Source organism: Trachypithecus francoisi, unplaced genomic scaffold, assembly GCF_009764315.1.
Source record: "Trachypithecus francoisi isolate TF-2019V2 unplaced genomic scaffold, Tfra_2.0 Lachesis_group8, whole genome shotgun sequence".
NCBI classification, from domain to species: Eukaryota; Metazoa; Chordata; class Mammalia; order Primates; family Cercopithecidae; genus Trachypithecus; species Trachypithecus francoisi.
Genome location: NW_022681473.1, coordinates 101,909,259 through 101,923,445, shown reverse-complemented (window position 1 = coordinate 101,923,445; position 14,187 = coordinate 101,909,259).

Sequence of the window (14,187 nt, the reverse complement as noted above, 5' to 3'; positions counted from 1 at the left end):
CGGTGGCTCATGCGTGTAATCCCAGCACTTTGGGAGGCCGAGGCAGGTAGATCAACTGAGGTCAGGAGTTTGAGACCAGCCTGGCCAACATGGTGAAACCCTGTCTCTACTAAAAACACCAAAATTAGCCAGGCGTGGTAGTGGGCACCTGTAATCCCAGCTACTTGGGAGGCTGAGGCAGGAGAATCACTTCAACCAGGGAGGTGGAAGTTGCAGTGAGCCAAGATCTTACCACTGTGCTCCAGCCTGAGTGATAAAGACTCTGCTTCAGAAAATAAATAAATAAATAAAAAATAAAGTACAGAAGGCTCTCTGACTCTGCCATGGACCAGGTGCAATGTGGGGTGGTCCAAAAGTTTCTAAATGAGAGCTCATCAAAATGGAAAAAGCAATCTGAAAGAACAGTTGTTAATGAAATGGCAGAGACAAGAGCTATAGGGAAGATGGTGGTGGTGGTTGGGTCTGAAGGCCCCAACCCCAAAAACCAGATTAGCTTGCCTTCATCTACTTCTTTGTTTGGTCTAATACTGCAAACCCAGGCTGCACACTGCCACGTTGACTCTACCAGACCCCAGCATGCTTGCTTGAACTCCACTGGTGAGCTGGCCTTAGATTGAATTTCTAACTTGCTTCAATGTCTTCCTACTCTTAGGTAGGAAGAGAAAGGGGTACTATTCCCTTTTACAGATGAGTAAACTGAGGCTTATAGGCTTACAGGGCATTGAGGGGGCTTAGATCAAGGTCTGATTGCTTCAAGGAAAGGTTAGGCTGATTCACCCTTTTAAACACCTTGGTTTATATTTTAGTTCCTTGCCTTATTTCTTTAGTCTCAGCCAATTTACATAGCTGTTCCAGAAGGGCCCCATTTTAAAGGATCCCATGTTCCATGATTTAAAAAATGAAGGTGTCAAATTCTTAGACACTCCTGGCATTAAGAGGAGGCATCTCTGTTTCCTCCATCTGAATCTGTGTGGAGTTGTTACTGCTTTGACCATTGGAATACAGAAGAAGTGAAGACCTGAGAGTAGGTCATGAAAGGGCATGCAGCTTCTGCTTGGCTCTCTTGGAACTTTTACTCTCTCGGTGCATTCTCAAGGGATGCTCCCTCTTGGAACCCAGTTAACATGCTACGGGGAGTCCAAGCCGAGTGGAGAAACCACATGTAGGTACCAGGGCAACAGTCCCAGCTGGGCCCAGCCTTCCAGTCATCCCAGCCCAGGTCCCAGACATGAGAGTGAAGATGATTCAACCCCCAGCTGTTCACATTGCCCCCAGCTGTTCGAATTTCTCTTGCCAGGCATTATGGTGACGAGGTAAGCTTCTCATCTTGTCCCCGTCCAAATACTTGATCCATAGAAGCTGCGAGAGTAATAAAATCAGGCCACTTAGTTTGGAGTGGTTTGTTACACAGCAACAGATAACTGGGACATAATGCCAGACTGAAAGGTTATGTGAAATCACTTTCTCAGACTCCCAATATTTAATTTCTCATCAGTAATAACAAGGCGTAGGCTTCCGGGGTAGAGAGAGAGATTGGTCCATGGGATCGATTGCTAGGCCTGCATGGGAGAGCTGGGCCACTTTACCTTTCCCTCCTGTCAACCATTTGGCTAAAAGAAGAAGTAAATTGTGCAATTAATCACTCTTTACTCTCCTTCGTGGGGGCTGCTTCCAGGACTCCAGGCTCAGCACTTTGCCCTGTGGGGAGAGACTTGGACCCTGGGGCCTAATCAACAGTTGCCTCTGAGCCAGCTATTAGGGGCTATTAGCTCCTGGTCATTTACAAAATGATTGTTGTTTTATTGACCCAGCAGAAGATAATGCCACTTTGACATCCAGCCTCTATGGGACCCTGGCAGGGCTGCTGTGCCTCCTGTGTGTATGTGTTGTGTCTGGGTGTGGGGAGGCACTGACACCTATTAGTCTGGGAATTAATGGTGGTGGAGAGGGATGGAAAATGCCAAAAAGAGTGTGAGTGTGTGTGTGTGTGTGTGTGTGTGTGTGTGTGTATGTTTGACAGAGAGGGAGTTTGGGGAGGACTCTGACCTATTAGATATTTCCACGTCTATGTCCTGTGTGGGCATCAGACAAAGCTGTGAAGTATGGACAAGGTCAGGGCTGCTTTGGGCTGCTTTATTTATTTATTTATTTATTCATTCATTCATTCATTCATTCATTCGTGGGACCTAGGGACTATGGAGTAACTTCTTTCACAGTTCCTTTCTTTAACTACCTCCTCCAGGAGCTGAGTGAGGTGAAAATGAATGGTCAGTGCCAACCATGATCACCAGGGAATGAGAAGGAGAAAAAACACTGACTTAATTGGGGCAAGAGTAGAAACTGGGCGACCAATTGGTTTACGGATGCATAATACATTTTCCAAAAAAAACCTTTTTTTTTGTATAAATGGTAGCTAATATGTTTTGGCTCTGTGTCCCCACCCAAATATCACCTTGAATTGTAATAATCCCCATGTGTCAAGGGTGGGACAAAGTGGAGGTAATTGGATCATGGGGGTAGTTTCCCACATGCTGTTCTTGTGATAGTGAGTAAGTCTCACGAGATCCGATGGTTTTCTAAGCATCTGGCATTTCCCCTGCTTGAACTCATTCTCTCTCCTGCCGCTCTCTGAAGAGGTGCTTTCTGCCAGGACTGTAAGTTTCCTGAGGCCTCCCCAGCCATGCGGCACTATGAGTCAATTAAACCTCTTTGTTTTTGTTTTTTAATTACCCAATCTTGGGTATTTCTTCATAGCAGTGTGAGAACGGACTAATATAGTAGCACATCACAACGGTGATCTAATCCCTTGCCCCTCTTTTTACTTTTTCACTCTATGGTATATCTGGTAGACAGCTGTATGTTGGTAATAGAGAGGTCCCTTATTTTATTATTTTTTTATTATTATTTTTTGAGATGGAGTCTGGCTCTTGTTGCCCAGGCTGGAGTGCAGTGCTGCGATCTCAGCTCACTGCAACCTCTGCCTCCTGGGTCAAAATGATGCTCCTTCCTCAGCCTCCAGGGTAGCTAGGATTACAGGCATGCACCACCATGCCTGGCTAATTTTTGTATTTTTTGTAGAGATGGGTTTTTGCCATGTTGGCCCGGCTGGTTTTGAACTCCTGACTTCAGGTGATCCGCCTGCCTCAGCCTCCCAAAGTTCTGGGATTGCAGGTGTGAGCCACCATGCCCGGCTGAGATGTCCCTTATTTTTTAATCGGTATATACAAAATTTCATTTTATGGATATACTACCATGTATTTAATCAGCTTTGTATTAATGGAGATGTAGACAAGTGTTTCTCAAACTTTAAAGTGCAGAGGTGTCACCTGGTGATCCTGTTGACATGTAGAGGCTATGCAGCCATAAAAAAGGATGAGTTCATGTCCTTTGCAGGGACATGGAGGAAGCTGGACGCCATCATTCCCGGCACAGGAACAGAAAACCAAACACCTCATGTTCTCACTCATAAGTGGGAGTTGAACAATGAGAACAAATGGACACAGGGAGGGGAACATCATACACTGGGGCCTGTCGGTGGGTGTGGGACAACGCAAGAGAGAGCATTAGGACAAATACCTAATGCATGTGGGGCTTAAAACCTAGATGACTGGTGGTTAGGCTCAGCAAACTACCGTGGCACATACGTACCTATGGTACAAACCTGCATGTTCTACACATGTATCCCAGAACTTAAAGTAAAAAATAAACAAATAAATAAATAAATAAAAAATAAAAAAGAAGTGTAGAGGCTGATTCTGTAGAGTAGGACCAAAGAGTTTGCATTTTTGACAAGTTCTCATGTGATACTGGTGCTTCCGGTTTCTTGACCACCCTTTGAGTAGAGAGGATTTAGACTATTTTCAACATTTTTTTCATTATAAACAATGCTGCAATAAATATTTTTTGCAATGGCCTTTCACAATGTACAAGTCTATCCTGAAGGATAAATTTATAGAAACAGAATTTCTGGGCCAAAGATATGTATCCTGGTACATTAGAGAAACATGTTAAAGTGCCCTTCATAGAATGCCTACTCTGTCAGCCCTAAAATGTGGGTGCCTGCTGCTGCACACCCTTGCCAACAGTGGGTATTAGTCAACAAATGTGTGTCCATTTCTCATTAATATTTTTAGTTTTTATTTTATGGATTTAGATGTTACATTATTATTGAACAGATATTCAAGGATGTTAGACCTTCATTGTGAACTGTACCTTTTACATAAGGCACGGTTTTGTTTGGTTTGATTAACACTTTTTATCCTGCATTTCAACTTCAAACATGCATTTACATGGTGTGTTTTTGACCCTGCTTTTCCTTCATATTCCTGTATATTTCCATCTCATATTTTTCCAACTTAAAGTTAGCTTTTCAATTAGTTCACTTACGTATGCATTATTAAAGTCATATATTATATAAAATCACATGTGAACTTAGAAATGCAGTTCCCCCACCCTCATTGTTTCACAAAATCTTTTTGTTTAAACTCTTTTCATGCATTTTCCACATAGTGTTTTCTTCCCCATCATTAGAGGTAATGTTCTGAGTCGTTTATCCCAATTTTCCAAAACACATCATCTTTACTTCCTTCGAAAAGCTGAGATACCACAATTTTTGTATCCATGTATGTGTAATAGCATCACTGCAAAACTCATCCCAAACTGCAAATACCCCTTCTTTAACATTCCCCTGTTCTAGCCGTTTGTCTTGTAGGTATCTGTTCGTAAGCTCCTCTGTGTAGCTACTTCCTGTGTAGTTTTTTTCCCTTTCACTTAGTTTTTGTTTTTATTAGTAACACATGCATATAAATACAAATGTACAGCCATAAATGTCAAACATCCTAAGAGATTTATATTTTAAAATACTGAAAAGCATAATTCCCCAGACAAAGCAACCACTTTGAATTTCTTTAGCTTTTTTGGCATTTTCTCTTAATTTCTAAATAACACATTCGCATTGCTTTTTCTTAATGTTTTAAAGTGTTGCATATTATTTGTAGAGTTTCTGTAATAAAAAATGTGGACTTAGCTCTTTCACTCTGCTCCTTCCCATTTCCCCTCTCAATTCTAATATAGCTACATCACAATTTGTTGTATTAAATAATTATTCATTATTTATATTATTATGATTATATGAATGTTGTTTATAGTTAAGCCATGGGCTGAATCATAGTTACAATTCCTTTTAGGTATAATTTTCTGTTTTTCTATTTTGTTACTACTAGCTTTGTTTTTTCTTTTCTTTCCTTTTTTTTCTGGTTTTCACTTGCCTAGCTTTTTCTGTATTTATCAGTAATTCACCCCAACTCTCTGTCAAAAGTATAATTCTTCTCTCAGGATATTAAAAACTCCAGTAAGATATCATTTTGGAGGCCCTGCCTTTTGCTCCAATCCAGCCAGACCACCTTCTTATCCCGTTGTACAGACTCACTCTGGGAGCTCTGTTCACTCCCCTAAGCACTTCCTGTGCTCTCTTACTTGTTGACTCCTGTGTCTTCTGGATCCCAGAGCTTTCTCTTTGTTTCCTCTTGTTTTGGCGGAGCTATCTTCCCATGGCTTTCTGAGAAAGGGTGGAAAGGGTGTGTGGAGAATCACATTTTGAGAATTATCATCTCCGAAAAATTTTTTAAATTTATTTTTTATTTAAATAGTGTTTGGGGAAAAGGTGGTGTTTGGTTACATGGATAAGTTCTTTAGTGATGACTTCTGAGATTTTGCTTCTCATCTTCCCCAGTCTACTCATGCAGGCAGTTAGGCAAAGCTCTTATTAGTCTGCAGAACGTCTTTGTGCTCTTTCCATTTTCTTCCCAAATTTGAAAATTTTGTTTACATCTCTTGCATGCTTTTATCTCGTCTCCCATTCTCTTTGTTGTAGTTTTATGCCTTTTTTCTATCCTTTTACTGTCCCCTTTTTAGTCATGTCTGGGAGGAAACAGAGGTAAATATGTTCAAGCCCATGTTTATCTGGAACTGGTCTATGCTTTCATTTCCACCCTTTTTGAATCACTTTGTTTTAGGTGTGTCAGAGTGATCTTTGCAAATGGCAAGCCTGATCTTATCTCTCTTTGTCTTCATATCCTCGAGACCCCTGATTTTTATTTTATTTTATTTTATTTTATTTTTTTTTATTATACTTTAAGTTATAGGGTACATGTGCATGACGTTTATATCATGTATAACTCCCCAGTGCAATCCCTCCCTCCTCCCCCCTCCCCATGATAGGCCCCAGTGTGTGATGTTCCCCTTCCCGAGTCCAAGTGATCTCATTGTTCAGTTCCCACCTATGAGTGAGAACATGCGGTGTTTGGTTTCTCTTCTTGTGATAGTTTGCTAAGAATGATGGATTCCAGCTGCATCCATGTCCCTACAAAGGACGCAAACTCATCCTTTTTGATGGCTGCATAGTATTCCATGGTGTATATGTGCCACATTTTCTTAATCCAGTCTGTCACAGATGGACATTTGGGTTGATTCCAAGTCTTTGCTATTGTGAATAGTGCCGCAATAAACATACGTGTGCATGTGTCTTTGTAGTAGAATAATTTATAATCCTTTGGGTATATACCCAGTAGTGGGATGGCTGGGTCATATGGTACATCTAGTTCTAGATCCTTGAGGAATCGCCATACTGTTTTCCATAATGGTTGAACTAGTTTACAATCCCACCAACAGTGTAAAAGTGTTCCTATTTCTCCACATCCTCTCCAACACCTGTTGTTTCCTGACTTCTTAATGATTGCCATTCTAACTGGTGTGAGATGGTATCTCATTGTGGTTTTGATTTGCATTTCTCTGATGGCGAGTGATGATGAGCATTTTTTCATGTGTCTGTTGGCTGTATGGATGTCTTCTTTTGAGAAATGTCTGTTCATATCCTTTCCCCACTTTTTGATGGGGTTGTTTGTTTTTCTCTTGTATATTTGTTTGAGTTCTTTGTAGATTCTGGATATTAGCCCTTTGTCAGATGAGTAGGTTGCAAAAATTTTCTCCCATTCTGTAGGTTGCCTGTTCACTCTGATGGTAGTTTCTTTTGCTGTGCAGAAGCTCTTTAGTTTAATTAGATCCCATGTGTCAATTTTTGCTTTTGCTGCCGTTGCTTTTGGTGTTTTAGACATGAAGTCCTTGCCCATGCCTATGTCCTGAATGGTACTACCTAGATTTTCTTCTAGGGTTTTTATGGTATTAGGTCTAACACTTAAGTCTCTGATCCATCTTGAATTAATTTTCGTATAAGGGGTAAGGAAAGGATCCAGTTTCAGCTTTCTACTTATGGCTAGCCAATTTTCCCAGCACCATTTATTAAATAGGGAATCCTTTCCCCATTTCTTGTTTTTGTCAGGTTTGTCAAAGATCAGATGGCTGTAGATGTGTGGTCTTATTCTGTTCCATTGGTCTATATCTCTGTTGTGGTACCAGTACCATGCTGTTTTGGTTACTGTAGCCTTGTAGTATAGTTTGAAGTCAGGTAGCGTGACGCCTCCAGCTTTGTCCTTTTCACTTAGGATTGTCTTGGCAATGCGGGCTCTTTTTTGGTTCCATATGAACTTTAAAGCCGTTTTTTCCAATTCTGTGAAGAAAGTCATTGGTAGCTTGATGGGGATGGCATTGAATCTATAAATCACCTTGGGCAGTATGGCCATTTTCACGATATTGATTCTTCCTATCCATGAGCATGGTATGTTCTTCCATTTGTTTGTGTCCTCTTTGATTTCACTGAGCAGTGGTTTGTAGTTCTCCTTGAAGAGGTCCTTTACATCCCTTGTAAGCTGGATTCCTAGGTATTTTATTCTCTTTGAAGCAATTGTGAATGGAAGTTCATTCCTGATTTGGCTCTCTGCTTGTCTGTTACTGGTGTATAAGAATGCTTGGGATTTTTGCACATTAATTTTGTATCCTGAGACTTTGCTGAAGTTGCTTATCAGCTTAAGGAGATTTTGGGCTGAGACAATGGGGTTTTCTAAATATACAATCATGTCATCTGCAAACAGGGACAATTTGACTTCTTCTTTTCCTAACTGGATACCCTTGATTTCTTTCTCTTGCCTGATTGCCCTAGCCAGAACTTCCAACACGATGTTGAATAGGAGTGGTGAGAGAGGGCATCCCTGTCTTGTGCCAGTTTTCAAAGGGAATTTTTCCAGTTTTTGCCCATTCAGTATGATATTAGCTGTGGGTTTGTCATAAATAGCTCTTATTATTTTGAGGTACGTTCCATCAATACCGAATTTATTGAGCGTTTTTAGCATAAAGGGCTGTTGAATTTTGTCAAAAGCCTTTTCTGCATCTATTGAGATAATCATGTGGTTCTTGTCTTTGGTTCTGTTTATATGCTGGATTACGTTTATTGATTTGCGAATGTTGAACCAGCCTTGCATCCCAGGGATGAAGCCCACTTGATCATGGTGGATAAGCTTTTTGATGTGCTGCTGAATCCGGTTTGCCAGTATTTTATTGAGGATTTTTGCATCGATGTTCATCAGGGATATTGGTCTAAAATTCTCTTTTTTGTTGTGTCTCTGCCAGGCTTTGGTATCAGGATGATGTTGGCCTCATAAAAAGAGTTAGGGAGGATTCCCTCTTTTTCTATTGATTGAAATAGTTTCAGAAGGAATGGTACCAGCTCCTCCTTGTACCTCTGGTAGAATTCAGCTGTGAATCCATCTGGTCCTGGACTTTTTTTGGTGGGTAGGCTATTAATTGTTGCCTCAATTTCAGAGCCTGCTATTGGTCTATTCAGGGATTCAACTTCTTCCTGGTGTAGTCTTGGAAGAGTGTAAGTGTCCAGGAAATTATCCATTTCTTCTAGATTTTCTAGTTGATTTGCGTAGAGGCATTTATAGTATTCTCTGATGGTTGTTTGTATTTCTGTGGGGTCGGTGGTGATATCCCCTTTATCATTTTTTATTGCGACTATTTGATTCCTCTCTCTTTTCTTCTTTATTAGTCTAGCTAGCGGTCTGTCAATTTTGTTGATCTTTTCAAAAAACCAACTCCTGGATTCATTGATTTTTTGGAGGGTTTTTTGTGTCTCTATCTCCTTCAGTTCTGCTCTGATCTTAGTTATTTCTTGCCTTCTGCTAGCTTTTGAATGTGTTTGCTCTTGCCTCTCTAGTTCTTTTAATTGTGATGTTAGAGTGTCAATTTTAGATCTCTCCTGCTTTCTCTTGTGGGCATTTAGTGCTATAAATTTCCCTCTACACACTGCTTTAAATGTGTCCCAGAGATTCTGGTATGTTGTATCTTTGTTCTCATTGGTTTCGAAGAACATCTTTATTTCTGCTTTCATTTCGTTATGTACCCAGTAGTCATTCAGGAGCAGGTTGTTCAGTTTCCATGTAGTTGAGCGGTTTGGATTGAGTTTCTTAGTCCTGAGTTCTAGTTTGATTGCACTGTGGTCTGAGAGACAGTTTGTTATAATTTCTGTTCTTGTACATTTGCTGAGGAGTGCTTTACTTCCAATTATGTGGTCAATTTTGGAATAAGTGCGATGTGGTGCTGAGAAGAATGTATATTCTGTTGATTTGGGGTGGAGAGTTCTATAGATGTCTATTAGGTCCGCTTGGTGCAGAGATGAGTTCAATTCCTGGATATCCTTGTTAACTTTCTGTCTCGTTGATCTGTCTAATGTTGACAGTGGAGTGTTGAAGTCTCCCATTATTATTGTATGGGAGTCTAAGTCTCTTTGTAGGTCTCTAAGGACTTGCTTTATGAATCTGGGTGCTCCTGTATTGGGTGCATATATATTTAGGAGAGTTAGCTCTTCCTGTTGGATTGATCCCTTTACCATTATGTAATGGCCTTCTTTGTCTCTTTTGATCTTTGATGGTTTAAAGTCTGTTTTATCAGAGACTAGGATTGCAACCCCTGCTTTTTTTTGTTCTCCATTTGCTTGGTAGATCTTCCTCCATCCCTTTATTTTGAGCCTATGTATGTCTCTGCATGTGAGATGGTCTCCTGAATACAGCAGACTGATGGGTCTTGACTCTTTATCCAGTTTGCCAGGCTGTGTCTTTTAATTGGAGCATTTAGTCCATTGACATTTAAGGTTAATATTGTTATGTGTGAACTTGATCCTGTCATTATGATATTAACTGGTTATTTTGCTCGTTAGTTGATGCAATTTCTTCCTAGCCTCGATGGTCTTTACATTTTGGCATGTTTTTGCAATGGCTGGTACCGGTTGTTCCTTTCCATGTTTAGGGCTTCCTTCAGGGTCTCTTGTAAGGCAGGCCTGGTGGTGACAAAATCTCTAAGCATTTGCTTATCTGTAAAGGATTTTATTTCTCCTTCACTGATGAAGCTTAGTTTGGCTGGATATGAAATTCTGGGTTGAAAATTCTTTTCTTTAAGAACGTTGAATATTGGCCCCCACTCTCTTCTGGCTTGTAGAGTTTCTGACGAGAGGTCTGCTGTTAGTCTGATGGGCTTCCCTTTGTGGGTAACCCGACCTTTCTCTCTGGCTGCCCTTAAGATTTTTTCCTTCATTTCAACTTTGGTGAATCTGGCAATTATGTGTCTTGGAGTTGCTCTTCTGGAGGAGTATCTTTGTGGCGTTCTCTGTATTTCCTGAATTTGAATGTTGGCCTGCCCTACTAGGTTGGGGAAGTTCTCCTGGATGATATCCTGAAGAGTGTTTTCCAACTTGGTTCCATTTTCCCCCTCACTTTCAGGCACCCCAATCAGACGTAGATTTGGTCTTTTTACATAATCCCATACTTCTTGCAGGCTTTGTTCATTTCTTTTTCTTCTTTTTTCTTTTGGTTTCTCTTCTCGCTTCATTTCATTCATTTGATCCTCAATCGCTGATACTCTTTCTTCCAGTTGATCGAGTCGGTTACTGAAGCTTGTGCATTTGTCACGTATTTCTCGTGTCATGGTTTTCATCTCTGTCATTTCATTTATGATCTTCTCTGCATTAATTAGTCTAGCTGTCAATTCTTCCACTTTTTTTTCAAGATTTTTAGTTTCTTTGCGCTGGGTACGTAATTCCTCCTTTAGCTCTGAGAGGTTTGATGGACTGAAGCCTTCTTCTCTCATCTCGTCAAAGTCATTCTCTGACCAGCTTTGATCCGTTGCTGGCGATGGGCTGTGCTCCTTTGCAGGGGGAGATGTGCTCTTATTTTTTGAATTTCCAGCTTTTCTGCCCTGCTTCTTCCCCATCTTTGTGGTTTTATCTGTCTCTGGTCTTTGATGATGGTGACGCACTGATGGGGTTTTGGTATAGGTGTCCTTCCTGTTTGATAGTTTTCCGTCTGACAGTCAGAAGGACTGTTTGTTGGTCTGTTGGAGATTGCTTGAGGTCCACTCCAGACCCTGTTTTCCTGGGTGTCAGCAGCAGAGGTTGCAGAAGATAGAATATTGCTGAACAGCGAGTGTACCTGTCTGATTCTTTCTTTGGAAGTTTCCTCTCAGGGGTGACTCCACCCTGTGAGGTGTGGGGTGTCAGACTGCCCCTAGTGGGGGATGTCTCCCAGCTAGGCTACTCAGGGGTCAGGGACCCACCTGAGCAGGCAGTCTGTCCGTTCTCAGATCTCAACCTCCGCGTTAGGAGATCCACGGCTCTCCCCAAAGCTGTCAGACAGAGTCATTCGCGTCTGCAACGGCCCCGCTCTTTCCCCTAATGGACTGCAGCTGTGCGCTGTCCGCAGCGGTAGAGTCTCAGTTGAAAATGCAGAAATCACCGGTCTTCTGTGTCGCTCGCGCTGCGAGTTGGAGACTGGAGCTGTTCCTATTCGGCCATCTTGCTCCGCCCCCCTGATTTTTTTTTAGGATGAAAGTCCAGAGTTTTGACATGGCTTGCAATGCACCTATATGATCTGTCTCCTCCTCTTCTCTCTCCAGACAATTCTCTCTTCACTTACTCTTCAACCAGACTGGATTTTGAACATGCTATTCCTTCTGCCTGAACCACTCTTCCTTCAACTGCCCTGGCCCTGGTTAATTTCTTCATCATTCAGTGCTTGTCTCTAATTTCCTTCTTTGAAGACACTTACCCTGCCTCCACACCAAGTCAGGTTCCCTGTTACATGCTCCAGTAGCCCTCTATACATATACTCAAAGCCAAGTAGATACTGGATGCCTGCGTTCTTCACTAATGTGTAAGCTCTTAGCTTTGGTGGTGAGTTTTGCTGGAGGTAAGGGATGTAGAGGCGGGTTGCATGAGGCCAGGGAACCTGTTGGTCTTTAGTGCTGTGTTCCCATGGCATTAACACAGTGCTTATATGGAAAGGCTGCCCAAAGTATAGCTGTTGAGCAAGTGAATGAATGAATGAATGAGCAAATGTGTATGCACCCAGACTCAGAAATCGTTAGAGCAAGGGGGAAACTTAGACTGTGTAGCTTGATATCTACATTTTTTTTTTTTTAACAATTGACAACCTTGAGACTCAGAGACATAAGGGAAAGGTCCCCCAAACACACATGTGCACATTTTTCATACATACTGCTAATAAAAATCCTATGAGGTGCTTTCCATCACTCTCATTTTATAGAAGAAGAAATTGAGGTTCCGAGGACTAAAGTAGCTTTCCTAACATCACACATCTAGTATGTGTCAGAGCTGGGATGAGCACTCAGATTTACCTGCCTCTAAGACTCATCCATGTCTTTACTTCATGATACCTGAATGATAACATTTGGATCACATTTGAATGGGACCTGCCAAAGATCAAGGAAGTGAGCATATGAGTTGGTTTTTGCTGTGATAACAACCTCTAAACCTCATGGTTCATAGAAATTAACACAGAGTTTTTACTTATGCTCTGCAGGTCAGCTGTCATTCTGCTGGACCTGGCTATACTTGGTTTTGGGCTGAGAGTCAAGTTCATGCCTGCTTTATGTATGTTCTTATTCCAGGACTATGCTGAAGAAGTTTTTTTTTTTTTTTTTTTTTTTTTTATGGTAGAGAGCAGACTATCAAGAGGGTTGCCATAAACATACAGACCTTCTAGAAGCTTTGGGTCTGTATTCTGTATCTACTCACATTCCATTGGCTAAAGCAAGTGGCACAGTCAAACCCAATATCTGATGTGTGGGAGGCACCTCTTCCCAGGGAGTTGGGGGCTTAAGAGAATGAACGTTTGTTGAACAATAATACAGTCAAACACAGTGAGAGACACAGTGATATCTCTGGATAATGACAATGTTCAAACCTATTTTCTAGGGGTTTGACAGCTTGACAGCAATGTATTCTAAGAAGACGCTTCACCGTAGCCCAAAGACCAAGCACCCAGCCTGTATAAATGCATGCCTGCTGTTCCATGCACTCACAGGTCCCTGATGAGTCAGTACTGGATGCCAGAACAGGCAACTGTCCTGATTTATTGGTGCCATACCAATTATTAAGTATTTTAAGCACTACCGCCTGAATATATATAAATGCAAGCTATACAGTTACCCTTTTCTAAACTGGCATGTCAGTCCCTCCTCCAGAACTGGACAGTTCAATAACCAGGATCTTCCATATCCACAGAGAACCCTGAAGAAGAAATGCAATAGAGCTCAGTTAGACGCAAAAATCTTCTGCTGAGGTTGCAGGATCAAAGGGGAAGTTCCTTTCTTTATTAATTTGATAACCATTTTAAAGATATCTTTCAGTGGTGGACACTCTGTGGGTTCCTGAGGTGGGAGGGTGGGAATATAACATTGCACAGCAGGATTTGAAAAAGCATGCATTTTATCTCATGAAATGCCAGCACTGAGTGAGGCTTTAGTGCCCTTGCAGGCCCGCTTTTCAGACAGAAGGAATGTCATCTCACCCTGTTAGTGGAGTGACAGAGCTAGGATCTGATGGCAAGCTTGCTGATTTCTGGGTAAGTGCTCTTCATTGTCTTCAGAGAACATAGAAAACCAGATTTGAGGTAGTATCCCTGGGTAGTGAGATGACAGGTGATTGGTGGCCTGCTTGGGGGGTGGCATTATCTGTCCCTGGCCAAGTGTGTATGTGCTTGGAGCACAGAGGTGGCCTGGAGTCCAATTCCCTTGTCTAGAAGCTGGACTTATTTCCAGCCCCAGTGATAGCCCCATGGGAAGGGGATGCTAGCAGCCTTTGTAGCTGATTTAATCATGCTAAGGTATGTGTGTGGGAGCCCATGTTCCTTCTCTGCTTAATCCAAATTATATTAAAAACAAGACTCTCTTGGGGCCTCTGTTAATAATAAGTGGTTTATGCTGCTGCCTGGAGTGAGGGGA